This window comes from Gorilla gorilla, chromosome 4 (assembly GCF_029281585.2).
Source record: "Gorilla gorilla gorilla isolate KB3781 chromosome 4, NHGRI_mGorGor1-v2.1_pri, whole genome shotgun sequence".
NCBI lineage: Eukaryota > Metazoa > Chordata > Mammalia > Primates > Hominidae > Gorilla > Gorilla gorilla.
This window is the reverse complement of record NC_073228.2, coordinates 74,362,869-74,377,991: the sequence shown is the minus strand read 5'-3', so window position 1 is coordinate 74,377,991 and position 15,123 is coordinate 74,362,869.

The following is a 15,123-nucleotide window of genomic DNA, read 5'->3' as shown; positions in this document are numbered from 1 at the left end:
GCGCTTGAAATCTCCACTTGCAAATTCCTCAAAAAGAGGGTTACAAATCTGCTCTGTCTAAAGGAAGGTACAACTCTGTGAGTTGAACACACACAGCCCAAAGAAGTTACTGAGAATTCTTCTGTCTAGCGTTAGATGCAGAAATCACGTTTCCAACGAAATCCTCAAAGAGGTCCAAATATCCACCTGCAGACTTTACATACAGATTGTTTCCAAACTGCTCTATGAAAAGAAAGGTTAAACTCCGTGAGTGGAACGCACATATCACAAAGTGGTTGCTGAGAATGATTCTCTCTAGTTTTTATTCAAAGATGTTTCCTTTTCTACCGTTGGCCCGAAAGCGCTTGAAATCTCCACTGGTAAATTCCACAAAAAGAGGGGTCAAATCTGCACTGTCTAAAGGAAAGATCAACCCTGTGTGTTGAACACACACAGCCCAAAGAAGTTACTGAGAATTCTTCTGTCTAGCGATATATGCAGAAATCCCGTTTCCAACGAAATCCTCAAAGAGGTCCAAATATCCACTTGCAGACATTACAAACAGGGTGTTTCCAATCTGCTCTATGAAAAGAAAGGTTAAACTCCGTGAGTGGAACGCACATATCACAAAGTGGTTGCTGAGAATGATACTCTCTAGTTTTTATTCGATGATATTTCCTTTTCTACCGTTGGCCCCAAAGCGCTTGAAATCTCCACTTGTAATTTCCACAATAAGAGGCTTCAAATCTGCACTGCCTAAAGGAAAGTTCAACTCTGTGAGTTGAACACACACAGCCCAAAGAAGTTACTGAGAATTCTTCTCTCTACCGTTATAGGCAGAAATCCCGTTTCCAACGAAATCCTCAAAGAGGTCCAAATATCCACTTGCAGACTTTACAAACAGAGTGTTTGCAAACTGCTCTATGAAAAGAAAGTTTAAACTCTGCGAGTGGAACGCACATATCACAAAGTGGTTGCTGAAAATGATTCTCTCTAGTTTTTATACAAAGATATTTCCTTTTCTACCGTTGGCCCCAAAGCGCTTGAAATCTCCACTTGTATATTCCACAAAAAGAGGGTTTCAAATCTGCTCTGTCTAAAGGAAGGTTCAACTCGGTGAGTTGAACACACGCAGCCCAAAGAATTACTGAGAATTCTTCTGTCTAGCGTTTTATGCAGAAATCCCGCTTCCAACGAAATCCTCAAGGAGGTCCAAATATCCAAGTGCAGACTTTACAAACAGAGTGTTTCCAAACTGCTCTACGAAAAGAAAGGTTAAGCTCTGTGAGGGGAACGCACACATCCCAAAGTGGTTGCTGAGAATGATTCTCTCTAGTTTTTATTCGAAGATATTTCCTTTTCTACCGTTGTCCCCAAATCGCTTGAAATCTCCACTTGCAAATTCCTCAAAAAGAGGGTTTCAAATCTGCTCTTTCTAAAGAAAGGTACAACTCTGTGAGTTGAACACACGCACCCCAAAGAAGTTACTGAGAATTCTTCTATCTAGCTTTATATGCAGAAATCCCGTTTCCAACGAAATCCTCAAAGAGGTCCAAATATCCACTTGCAGACTTTACAAACAGAGTGTTTGCAAACTGCTCTATGAAAAGAAAAGTTAAACTCTGTGAGTGGAACGCACATATCCCATAGTGGTTGCTGAGAATGATTCTCTCTAGTTTTTAGAGGAAGATATTTCCTTTTCTACCGTTGGCCCCAAAGCGCTTGAAATCTCCACTTGCAAATTCCTCAAAAAGAGGGTTACAAATCTGCTCTGTCTAAAGGAAGGTACAACTCTGTGAGTTGAACACACACAGCCCAAAGAAGTTACTGAGAATTCTTCTGTCTAGCGTTAGATGCAGAAATCACGTTTCCAACGAAATCCTCAAAGAGGTCCAAATATCCACCTGCAGACTTTACATACAGATTGTTTCCAAACTGCTCTATGAAAAGAAAGGTTAAACTCCGTGAGTGGAACGCACATATCACAAAGTGGTTGCTGAGAATGATTCTCTCTAGTTTTTATTCAAAGATGTTTCCTTTTCTACCGTTGGCCCGAAAGCGCTTGAAATCTCCACTGGTAAATTCCACAAAAAGAGGGGTCAAATCTGCACTGTCTAAAGGAAAGATCAACTCTGTGTGTTGAACACACACAGCCCAAAGAAGTTACTGAGAATTCTTCTGTCTAGCGATATATGCAGAAATCCCGTTTCCAACGAAATCCTCAAAGAGGTCCAAATATCCACTTGCAGACATTACAAACAGGGTGTTTCCAATCTGCTCTATGAAAAGAAAGGTTAAACTCCGTGAGTGGAATGCACATATCACAAAGTGGTTGCTGAGAATGATACTCTCTAGTTTTTATTCGATGATATTTCCTTTTCTACCGTTGGCCCCAAAGCGCTTGAAATCTCCACTTGTAATTTCCACAATAAGAGGCTTCAAATCTGCACTGCCTAAAGGAAAGTTCAACTCTGTGAGTTGAACACACACAGCCCAAAGAAGTTACTGAGAATTCTTCTCTCTACCGTTATAGGCAGAAATCCCGTTTCCAACGAAATCCTCAAAGAGGTCCAAATATCCACTTGCAGACTTTACAAACAGAGTGTTTGCAAACTGCTCTATGAAAAGAAAGTTTAAACTCTGCGAGTGGAACGCACATATCACAAAGTGGTTGCTGAGAATGATTCTCTCTAGTTTTTATACAAAAATATTTCCTTTTCTACCGTTGGCCCCAAAGCGCTTGAAATCTCCACTTGTATATTCCACAAAAAGAGGGTTTCAAATCTGCTCTGTCTAAAGAAAGGTTCATCTCTGTGAGTTGAACACACGCAGCCCAAAGAATTACTGAGAATTCTTCTGTCTAGCGTTATATGCAGAAATCCCGCTTCCAACGAAATCCTCAAGGAGGTCCAAATATCCACTTGCAGACTTTACAAACAGAGTGTTTCCAAACTGCTCTATGAAAAGAAAAGTTAAACTCTGTGAGTGGAACGCACATATCCCATAGTGGTTGCTGAGAATGATTCTCTCTAGTTTTTATAGGAAGATATTACCATTTCTACCGTTGGCCCCAAAGCGCTTGAAATCTCCACTTGCAAATTCCTCAAAAAGAGGGTTTCAAATCTGCTCTGTCTAAAGGAAGGTTCAACTCTGTGAGTTGAACACACACAGCCCAAAGAAGTTACTGAGAATTCTTCTGTCTAGCGTTAGATGCAGAAATCCCGTTTCCAACGAAATCCTCAAAGAGGTCCAAATATCCACCTGCAGACTTTACATGCAGATTGTTTCCAAACTGCTCTATGAAAAGAAAGGTTAAACTGCGTGAGTGGAACGCACATATCACAAAGTGGTTGCTGAGAATGATTATCTCTAGTTTTTATTCAAAGATGTTTCCTTTTCTACCGTTGGCCCGAAAGCGCTTGAAATCTCCACTGGTAAATTCCACAAAAAGAGGGGTCAAATCTGCACTGTCTAAAGGAAAGATCAACTCTGTGTGTTGAACACACACAGCCCAAAGAAGTTACTGAGAATTCTTCTGTCTAGCGATATATGCAGAAATCCCGTTTCCAACGAAATCCTCAAAGAGGTCCAAATATCCACTTGCAGACTTTACAAACAGGGTGTTTCCAATCTGCTCTATGAAAAGAAAGGTTAAACTCTGTGAGTGGAACGCACCCATCAAGAAGTGGTTGCTGAGAATGATTCTCTCTAGTTTTTATACAAACATATTTCCTTTTCTACCGTTGGCCCCAAAGCGCTTGAAATCTCCACTTGCAAATTCCACAAAAAGAGGGTTTCAAATCTGCTCTGTCTATAGGAAGGTTCAACTCTGTGAGTTGAACACACGCAGCCCAAAGAATTACTGAGAATTCTTCTGTCTAGCGTTATATGCAGAAATCCCGCTTCCAATGAAATCCTCAAGGAGGTCCAAATATCCACTTGCAGACTTTACAAACAGAGTGTTTCCAAACTGCTCTACGAAAAGAAAGGTTAAACTCTGTGAGTGGAACGCACACATCCCATAGTGGTTGCTGAGAATGATTCTCTCTAGTTTTTATTCGAAGTTATATCCTTTTCTACCTTTGGCCCCAAATCGCTTGAAATCTCCACTTGTAAATTCCTCAAGAAGAGGCTTTCAAATCTGCTCTTTCTAAAGGAAGGTACACCTCTGTGAGTTGAACACACGCACCCCAAAGAAGTTACTGAGAATTCTTCAATCTAGCGTTATATGCAGTAATCCCGTTTCCAACGAAATCCTCAAAGAGGTCCAAATATCCACTTGCAGACTTTACAAACACAGTGTTTCAAAACTGCTCCATGAAAAGAAAAGTTAAACTCTGTGAGTGGAACGCACACATCCCAAAGTGGTTGCTGAGAATGATTCTCTCTAGTTTTTCTACAAAGATATTTCCTTTTCTACCGTTGGCCCCAAAGCGCTTGAAATCTCCACTTGTAAATTCCACAAAAAGTGAGTTCAAATCTGCACTGTCTAAAGGAAAGTTCAACTCTGAGAGTTGAACTCACACAGACCAAGGAAGTTACTGAGAATTCTTCTGTCTAGCGTTATATGCAGAAATCCCGTTTCCAACGAACTCCTCAAAGAGGTAAAAATATCCACTTGCAGACTTTACAAACAGAGTGTTTGCAAACTGCTCTATGAAAAGAAAGGTTAAACTCTGTGAGTGGAACGCACACATCCCAAAGTGGTTGCTGAGAATGATTCTCTCTAGTTTTTATTCGATGATATTTCCTTTTCTACCGTTGGCCCCAAATTGCTTGAAATCTCCACTTGCAAATTCCACAAGAAGAGGGTTTCAAATCTGCTCTCTCTAAAGGAATGTACAACTCTGTGAGTTGAACACACGCAGCCCAAAGAAGTTACTGAGAATTCTTCTGTCTAGAGTTATATGCAGAAATCCCGTTTCCAACGAAATCCTCAAAGATGTCCAAATATCCACTTGCAGACTTTCAAACACAGTGTTTCCAAACTGCTCTATGAAAAGAAAGGTTAAACTCCGTGAGTGGAAGGCACATATCACAAAGTGGTTGCTGAGAATGATTCTCTCTAGTTTTTATACAAAGATATTTCCTTTTCTACCGTTGGCCCCAAAGCGCTTGAAATGTCCACTTGTAATTTCCACAATAAGAGGCTTCAAATCTGCACTGCCTAAAGGAAAGTTCAACTCTGTGAGTTGAACACACACAGCCCAAAGAAGTTACTGAGAATTCTTCTCTCTACCGTTATATGCGGAAATCCCGTTTCCAACGAAATCCTCAAAGAGGTCCAAATATCCACTTGCAGACTTTACAAACAGTGTTTGCAAACTGCTCTATGAAAAGAAAGGTTAAACTCTGTGAGTGGAACGCACACATCACCAAGAGGTTGCTGAAAATGATTCTCTCTAGTTTTTATACAAAAATATTTCCTTTTCTACCGTTGGCCCCAAAGCGCTTGAAATCTCCACTTGTATATTCCACAAAAAGAGGGTTTCAAATCTGCTCTGTCTTAAGAAAGGTTCAACTCTGTGAGTTGAACACACGCAGCCCAAAGAATTACTGAGAATTCTTCTGTCTAGCGTTATATGCAGAAATCCCGCTTCCAACGAAATCCTCAAGGAGGTCCAAATATCCACTTGCAGACTTTACAAACAGAGTGTTTCCAAACTGCTCTATGAAAAGAAAAGTTAAACTCTGTGAGTGGAACGCACATATCCCATAGTGGTTGCTGAGAATGATTCTCTCTAGTTTTTATAGGAAGATATTACCATTTCTACCGTTGGCCCCAAAGCGCTTGAAATCTCCACTTGCAAATTCCTCAAAAAGAGGGTTTCAAATCTGCTCTGTCTAAAGGAAGGTTCAACTCTGTGAGTTGAACACACACAGCCCAAAGAAGTTACTGAGAATTCTTCTGTCTAGCGTTAGATGCAGAAATCCCGTTTCCAACGAAATCCTCAAAGAGGTCCAAATATCCACCTGCAGACTTTACATGCAGATTGTTTCCAAACTGCTCTATGAAAAGAAAGGTTAAACTGCGTGAGTGGAACGCACATATCACAAAGTGGTTGCTGAGAATGATTATCTCTAGTTTTTATTCAAAGATGTTTCCTTTTCTACCGTTGGCCCGAAAGCGCTTGAAATCTCCACTGGTAAATTCCACAAAAAGAGGGGTCAAATCTGCACTGTCTAAAGGAAAGATCAACTCTGTGTGTTGAACACACACAGCCCAAAGAAGTTACTGAGAATTCTTCTGTCTAGCGATATATGCAGAAATCCCGTTTCCAACGAAATCCTCAAAGAGGTCCAAATATCCACTTGCAGACTTTACAAACAGGGTGTTTCCAATCTGCTCTATGAAAAGAAAGGTTAAACTCTGTGAGTGGAACGCACCCATCAAGAAGTGGTTGCTGAGAATGATTCTCTCTAGTTTTTATACAAACATATTTCCTTTTCTACCGTTGGCCCCAAAGCGCTTGAAATCTCCACTTGCAAATTCCACAAAAAGAGGGTTTCAAATCTGCTCTGTCTATAGGAAGGTTCAACTCTGTGAGTTGAACACACGCAGCCCAAAGAATTACTGAGAATTCTTCTGTCTAGCGTTATATGCAGAAATCCCGCTTCCAATGAAATCCTCAAGGAGGTCCAAATATCCACTTGCAGACTTTACAAACAGAGTGTTTCCAAACTGCTCTACGAAAAGAAAGGTTAAACTCTGTGAGTGGAACGCACACATCCCATAGTGGTTGCTGAGAATGATTCTCTCTAGTTTTTATTCGAAGTTATATCCTTTTCTACCTTTGGCCCCAAATCGCTTGAAATCTCCACTTGTAAATTCCTCAAGAAGAGGCTTTCAAATCTGCTCTTTCTAAAGGAAGGTACACCTCTGTGAGTTGAACACACGCACCCCAAAGAAGTTACTGAGAATTCTTCAATCTAGCGTTATATGCAGTAATCCCGTTTCCAACGAAATCCTCAAAGAGGTCCAAATATCCACTTGCAGACTTTACAAACACAGTGTTTCCAAACTGCTCCATGAAAAGAAAAGTTAAACTCTGTGAGTGGAACGCACACATCCCAAAGTGGTTGCTGAGAATGATTCTCTCTAGTTTTTCTACAAAGATATTTCCTTTTCTACCGTTGGCCCCAAAGCGCTTGAAATCTCCACTTGTAAATTCCACAAAAAGTGAGTTCAAATCTGCACTGTCTAAAGGAAAGTTCAACTCTGAGAGTTGAACTCACACAGACCAAGGAAGTTACTGAGAATTCTTGTGTCTAGCGTTATATGCAGAAATCCCGTTTCCAACGAACTCCTCAAAGAGGTAAAAATATCCACTTGCAGACTTTACAAACAGAGTGTTTGCAAACTGCTCTATGAAAAGAAAGGTTAAACTCTGTGAGTGGAACGCACACATCCCAAAGTGGTTGCTGAGAATGATTCTCTCTAGTTTTTATTCGATGATATTTCCTTTTCTACTGTTGGCCCCAAATTGCTTGAAATCTCCACTTGCAAATTCCACAAGAAGAGGGTTTCAAATCTGCTCTCTCTAAAGGAATGTACAACTCTGTGAGTTGAACACACGCAGCCCAAAGAAGTTACTGAGAATTCTTCTGTCTAGAGTTATATGCAGAAATCCCGTTTCCAACGAAATCCTCAAAGATGTCCAAATATCCACTTGCAGACTTTCAAACACAGTGTTTCCAAACTGCTCTATGAAAAGAAAGGTTAAACTCCGTGAGTGGAACGCACATATCACAAAGTGGTTGCTGAGAATGATTCTCTCTAGTTTTTATACAAAGATATTTCCTTTTCTACCGTTGGCCCCAAAGCGCTTGAAATGTCCACTTGTAATTTCCACAATAAGAGGCTTCAAATCTGCACTGCCTAAAGGAAAGTTCAACTCTGTGAGTTGAACACACACAGCCCAAAGAAGTTACTGAGAATTCTTCTCTCTACCGTTATATGCGGAAATCCCGTTTCCAACGAAATCCTCAAAGAGGTCCAAATATCCACTTGCAGACTTTACAAACAGTGTTTGCAAACTGCTCTATGAAAAGAAAGGTTAAACTCTGTGAGTGGAACGCACACATCACCAAGAGGTTGCTGAAAATGATTCTCTCTAGTTTTTATACAAAGATATTTCCTTTTCTACCGTTGGCCCCAAAGCGCTTGAAATCTCCACTTGTATATTCCACAAAAAGAGGGTTTCAAATCTGCTCTGTCTAAAGGAAGGTTCAACTCGGTGAGTTGAACACACGCAGCCCAAAGAATTACTGAGAATTCTTCTGTCTAGCGTTTTATGCAGAAATCCCGCTTCCAACGAAATCCTCAAGGAGGTCCAAATATCCAAGTGCAGACTTTACAAACAGAGTGTTTCCAAACTGCTCTACGAAAAGAAAGGTTAAGCTCTGTGAGGGGAACGCACACATCCCAAAGTGGTTGCTGAGAATGATTCTCTCTAGTTTTTATTCGAAGATATTTCCTTTTCTACCGTTGTCCCCAAATCGCTTGAAATCTCCACTTGCAAATTCCTCAAAAAGAGGGTTTCAAATCTGCTCTTTCTAAAGAAAGGTACAACTCTGTGAGTTGAACACACGCACCCCAAAGAAGTTACTGAGAATTCTTCTATCTAGCTTTATATGCAGAAATCCCGTTTCCAACGAAATCCTCAAAGAGGTCCAAATATCCACTTGCAGACTTTACAAACAGAGTGTTTGCAAACTGCTCTATGAAAAGAAAAGTTAAACTCTGTGAGTGGAACGCACATATCCCATAGTGGTTGCTGAGAATGATTCTCTCTAGTTTTTATTCGATGATATTTCCTTTTCTACCGTTGGCCCCAAAGCGCTTGAAATCTCCACTTGTAATTTCCACAATAAGAGGCTTCAAATCTGCACTGCCTAAAGGAAAGTTCAACTCTGTGAGTTGAACACACACAGCCCAAAGAAGTTACTGAGAATTCTTCTCTCTACCGTTATAGGCAGAAATCCCGTTTCCAACGAAATCCTCAAAGAGGTCCAAATATCCACTTGCAGACTTTACAAACAGAGTGTTTGCAAACTGCTCTATGAAAAGAAAGTTTAAACTCTGCGAGTGGAACGCACATATCACAAAGTGGTTGCTGAGAATGATTCTCTCTAGTTTTTATACAAAAATATTTCCTTTTCTACCGTTGGCCCCAAAGCGCTTGAAATCTCCACTTGTATATTCCACAAAAAGAGGGTTTCAAATCTGCTCTGTCTAAAGAAAGGTTCAACTCTGTGAGTTGAACACAGGCAGCCCAAAGAATTACTGAGAATTCTTCTGTCTAGCGTTATATGCAGAAATCCCGCTTCCAACGAAATCCTCAAGGAGGTCCAAATATCCACTTGCAGACTTTACAAACAGAGTGTTTCCAAACTGCTCTATGAAAAGAAAAGTTAAACTCTGTGAGTGGAACGCACACATCCCATAGTGGTTGCTGAGAATGATTCTCTCTAGTTTTTATTCGAAGTTATATCCTTTTCTACCGTTGTCCCCAAATCGCTTGAAATCTCCACTTGCAAATTCCTCAAAAAGAGGGTTTCAAATCTGCTCTTTCTAAAGAAAGGTACAACTCTGTGAGTTGAACACACGCACCCCAAAGAAGTTACTGAGAATTCTTCTATCTAGCTTTATATGCAGAAATCCCGTTTCCAACGAAATCCTCAAAGAGGTCCAAATATCCACTTGCAGACTTTACAAACAGAGTGTTTGCAAACTGCTCTATGAAAAGAAAAGTTAAACTCTGTGAGTGGAACGCACATATCCCATAGTGGTTGCTGAGAATGATTCTCTCTAGTTTTTAGGGGAAGATATTTCCTTTTCTACCGTTGGCCCCAAAGCGCTTGAAATCTCCACTTGCAAATTCCTCAAAAAGAGGGTTTCAAATCTGCTCTGTCTAAAGGAAGGTACAACTCTGTGTGTTGAACACACACAGCCCAAAGAAGTTACTGAGAATTCTTCTGTCTAGCGTTAGATGCAGAAATCACGTTTCCAACGAAATCCTCAAAGAGGTCCAAATATCCACCTGCAGACTTTACATACAGATTGTTTCCAAACTGCTCTATGAAAAGAAAGGTTAAACTCCGTGAGTGGAACGCACATATCACAAAGTGGTTGCTGAGAATGATTCTCTCTAGTTTTTATTCAAAGATGTTTCCTTTTCTACCGTTGGCCCGAAAGCGCTTGAAATCTCCACTGGTAAATTCCACAAAAAGAGGGGTCAAATCTGCACTGTCTAAAGGAAAGATCAACCCTGTGTGTTGAACACACACAGCCCAAAGAAGTTACTGAGAATTCTTCTGTCTAGCGATATATGCAGAAATCCCGTTTCCAACGAAATCCTCAAAGAGGTCCAAATATCCACTTGCAGACATTACAAACAGGGTGTTTCCAATCTGCTCTATGAAAAGAAAGGTTAAACTCCGTGAGTGGAACGCACATATCACAAAGTGGTTGCTGAGAATGATACTCTCTAGTTTTTATTCGATGATATTTCCTTTTCTACCGTTGGCCCCAAAGCGCTTGAAATCTCCACTTGTAATTTCCACAATAAGAGGCTTCAAATCTGCACTGCCTAAAGGAAAGTTCAACTCTGTGAGTTGAACACACACAGCCCAAAGAAGTTACTGAGAATTCTTCTCTCTACCGTTATAGGCAGAAATCCCGTTTCCAACGAAATCCTCAAAGAGGTCCAAATATCCACTTGCAGACTTTACAAACAGAGTGTTTGCAAACTGCTCTATGAAAAGAAAGTTTAAACTCTGCGAGTGGAACGCACATATCACAAAGTGGTTGCTGAGAATGATTCTCTCTAGTTTTTATACAAAAATATTTCCTTTTCTACCGTTGGCCCCAAAGCGCTTGAAATCTCCACTTGTATATTCCACAAAAAGAGGGTTTCAAATCTGCTCTGTCTAAAGGAAGGTTCAACTCTGTGAGGTGAACACACGCAGCCCAAAGAATTACTGAGAATTCTTCTGTCTAGCGTTATATGCAGAAATCCCGCTTCCAACGAAATCCTCAAGGAGGTCCAAATATCCACTTGCAGACTTTACAAACAGAGTGTTTCCAAACTGCTCTATGAAAAGAAAAGTTAAACTCTGTGAGTGGAACGCACATATCCCATAGTGGTTGCTGAGAATGATTCTCTCTAGTTTTTATAGGAAGATATTACCATTTCTACCGTTGGCCCCAAAGCGCTTGAAATCTCCACTTGCAAATTCCTCAAAAAGAGGGTTTCAAATCTGCTCTGTCTAAAGGAAGGTTCAACTCTGTGAGTTGAACACACACAGCCCAAAGAAGTTACTGAGAATTCTTCTGTCTAGCGTTAGATGCAGAAATCCCGTTTCCAACGAAATCCTCAAAGAGGTCCAAATATCCACCTGCAGACTTTACATGCAGATTGTTTCCAAACTGCTCTATGAAAAGAAAGGTTAAACTGCGTGAGTGGAACGCACATATCACAAAGTGGTTGCTGAGAATGATTATCTCTAGTTTTTATTCAAAGATGTTTCCTTTTCTACCGTTGGCCCGAAAGCGCTTGAAATCTCCACTGGTAAATTCCACAAAAAGATGGGTCAAATCTGCACTGTCTAAAGGAAAGATCAACTCTGTGTGTTGAACACACACAGCCCAAAGAAGTTACTGAGAATTCTTCTGTCTAGCGATATATGCAGAAATCCCGTTTCCAACGAAATCCTCAAAGAGGTCCAAATATCCACTTGCAGACTTTACAAACAGGGTGTTTCCAATCTGCTCTATGAAAAGAAAGGTTAAACTCTGTGAGTGGAACGCACCCATCAAGAAGTGGTTGCTGAGAATGATTCTCTCTAGTTTTTATACAAACATATTTCCTTTTCTACCGTTGGCCCCAAAGCGCTTGAAATCTCCACTTGCAAATTCCACAAAAAGAGGGTTTCAAATCTGCTCTGTCTATAGGAAGGTTCAACTCTGTGAGTTGAACACACGCAGCCCAAAGAATTACTGAGAATTCTTCTGTCTAGCGTTATATGCAGAAATCCCGCTTCCAATGAAATCCTCAAGGAGGTCCAAATATCCACTTGCAGACTTTACAAACAGAGTGTTTCCAAACTGCTCTACGAAAAGAAAGGTTAAACTCTGTGAGTGGAACGCACACATCCCATAGTGGTTGCTGAGAATGATTCTCTCTAGTTTTTATTCGAAGTTATATCCTTTTCTACCTTTGGCCCCAAATCGCTTGAAATCTCCACTTGTAAATTCCTCAAGAAGAGGCTTTCAAATCTGCACTTTCTAAAGGAAGGTACACCTCTGTGAGTTGAACACACGCACCCAAAAGAAGTTACTGAGAATTCTTCAATCTAGCGTTATATGCAGTAATCCCGTTTCCAACGAAATCCTCAAAGAGGTCCAAATATCCACTTGCAGACTTTACAAACACAGTGTTTCCAAACTGCTCCATGAAAAGAAAAGTTAAACTCTGTGAGTGGAACGCACACATCCCAAAGTGGTTGCTGAGAATGATTCTCTCTAGTTTTTCTACAAAGATATTTCCTTTTCTACCGTTGGCCCCAAAGCGCTTGAAATCTCCACTTGTAAATTCCACAAAAAGTGAGTTCAAATCTGCACTGTCTAAAGGAAAGTTCAGCTCTGAGAGTTGAACTCACACAGACCAAGGAAGTTACTGAGAATTCTTCTGTCTAGCGTTATATGCAGAAATCCCGTTTCCAACGAACTCCTCAAAGAGGTAAAAATATCCACTTGCAGACTTTACAAACAGAGTGTTTGCAAACTGCTCTATGAAAAGAAAGGTTAAACTCTGTGAGTGGAACGCACACATCCCAAAGTGGTTGCTGAGAATGATTCTCTCTAGTTTTTATTCGATGATATTTCCTTTTCTACCGTTGGCCCCAAATTGCTTGAAATCTCCACTTGCAAATTCCACAAGAAGAGGGTTTCAAATCTGCTCTCTCTAAAGGAATGTACAACTCTGTGAGTTGAACACACGCAGCCCAAAGAAGTTACTGAGAATTCTTCTGTCTAGAGTTATATGCAGAAATCCCGTTTCCAACGAAATCCTCAAAGATGTCCAAATATCCACTTGCAGACTTTCAAACACAGTGTTTCCAAACTGCTCTATGAAAAGAAAGGTTAAACTCCGTGAGTGGAACGCACATATCACTAAGTGGTTGCTGAGAATGATTCTCTCTAGTTTTTATACAAAGATATTTCCTTTTCTACCGTTGGCCCCAAAGCGCTTGAAATGTCCACTTGTAATTTCCACAATAAGAGGCTTCAAATCTGCACTGCCTAAAGGAAAGTTCAACTCTGTGAGTTGAACACACACAGCCCAAAGAAGTTACTGAGAATTCTTCTCTCTACCGTTATATGCAGAAATCCCGTTTCCAACGAAATCCTCAAAGAGGTCCAAATATCCACTTGCAGACTTTACAAACAGAGTGTTTCCAAACTGCTCTACGAAAAGAAAGGTTAAGCTCTGTGAGGGGAACGCACACATCCCAAAGTGGTTGCTGAGAATGATTCTCTCTAGTTTTTATTCGAAGATATTTCCTTTTCTACCGTTGTCCCCAAATCGCTTGAAATCTCCACTTGCAAATTCCTCAAAAAGAGGGTTTCAAATCTGCTCTTTCTAAAGAAAGGTACAACTCTGTGAGTTGAACACACGCACCCCAAAGAAGTTACTGAGAATTCTTCTATCTAGCTTTATATGCAGAAATCCCGTTTCCAACGAAATCCTCAAAGAGGTCCAAATATCCACTTGCAGACTTTACAAACAGAGTGTTTGCAAACTGCTCTATGAAAAGAAAAGTTAAACTCTGTGAGTGGAACGCACACATCCCAAAGTGGTTGCTGAGAATGATTCTCTCTAGTTTTTAGAGGAAGATATTTCCTTTTCTACCGTTGGACCCAAAGCGCTTGAAATCTCCACTTGCAAATTCCTCAAAAAGAGGGTTACAAATCTGCTCTGTCTAAAGGAAGGTACAACTCTGTGAGTTGAACACACACAGCCCAAAGAAGTTACTGAGAATTCTTCTGTCTAGCGTTAGATGCAGAAATCACGTTTCCAACGAAATCCTCAAAGAGGTCCAAATATCCACCTGCAGACTTTACATACAGATTGTTTCCAAACTGCTCTATGAAAAGAAAGGTTAAACTCCGTGAGTGGAACGCACATATCACAAAGTGGTTGCTGAGAATGATTCTCTCTAGTTTTTATTCAAAGATGTTTCCTTTTCTACCGTTGGCCCGAAAGCGCTTGAAATCTCCACTGGTAAATTCCACAAAAAGAGGGGTCAAATCTGCACTGTCTAAAGGAAAGATCAACTCTGTGTGTTGAACACACACAGCCCAAAGAAGTTACTGAGAATTCTTCTGTCTAGCGATATATGCAGAAATCCCGTTTCCAACGAAATCCTCAAAGAGGTCCAAATATCCACTTGCAGACATTACAAACAGGGTGTTTCCAATCTGCTCTATGAAAAGAAAGGTTAAACTCCGTGAGTGGAACGCACATATCACAAAGTGGTTGCTGAGAATGATACTCTCTAGTTTTTATTCGATGATATTTCCTTTTCTACCGTTGGCCCCAAAGCGCTTGAAATCTCCACTTGTAATTTCCACAATAAGAGGCTTCAAATCTGCACTGCCTAAAGGAAAGTTCAACTCTGTGAGTTGAACACACACAGCCCAAAGAAGTTACTGAGAATTCTTCTCTCTACCGTTATAGGCAGAAATCCCGTTTCCAACGAAATCCTCAAAGAGGTCCAAATATCCACTTGCAGACTTTACAAACAGAGTGTTTGCAAACTGCTCTATGAAAAGAAAGTTTAAACTCTGCGAGTGGAACGCACATATCACAAAGTGGTTGCTGAGAATGATTCTCTCTAGTTTTTATACAAAAATATTTCCTTTTCTACCGTTGGCCCCAAAGCGCTTGAAATCTCCACTTGTATATTCCACAAAAAGAGGGTTTCAAATGTGCTCTGTCTAAAGGAAGGTTCAACTTCGTGAGTTGAACACACGCAGCCCAAAGAAGTTACTGAGAATTCTTCTGTCTAGCGTTATATGCAGCAATCCCGTTTCCAACGAAATCCTCAAAGAGGTCCAAATATCCCTTTGCAGACTTC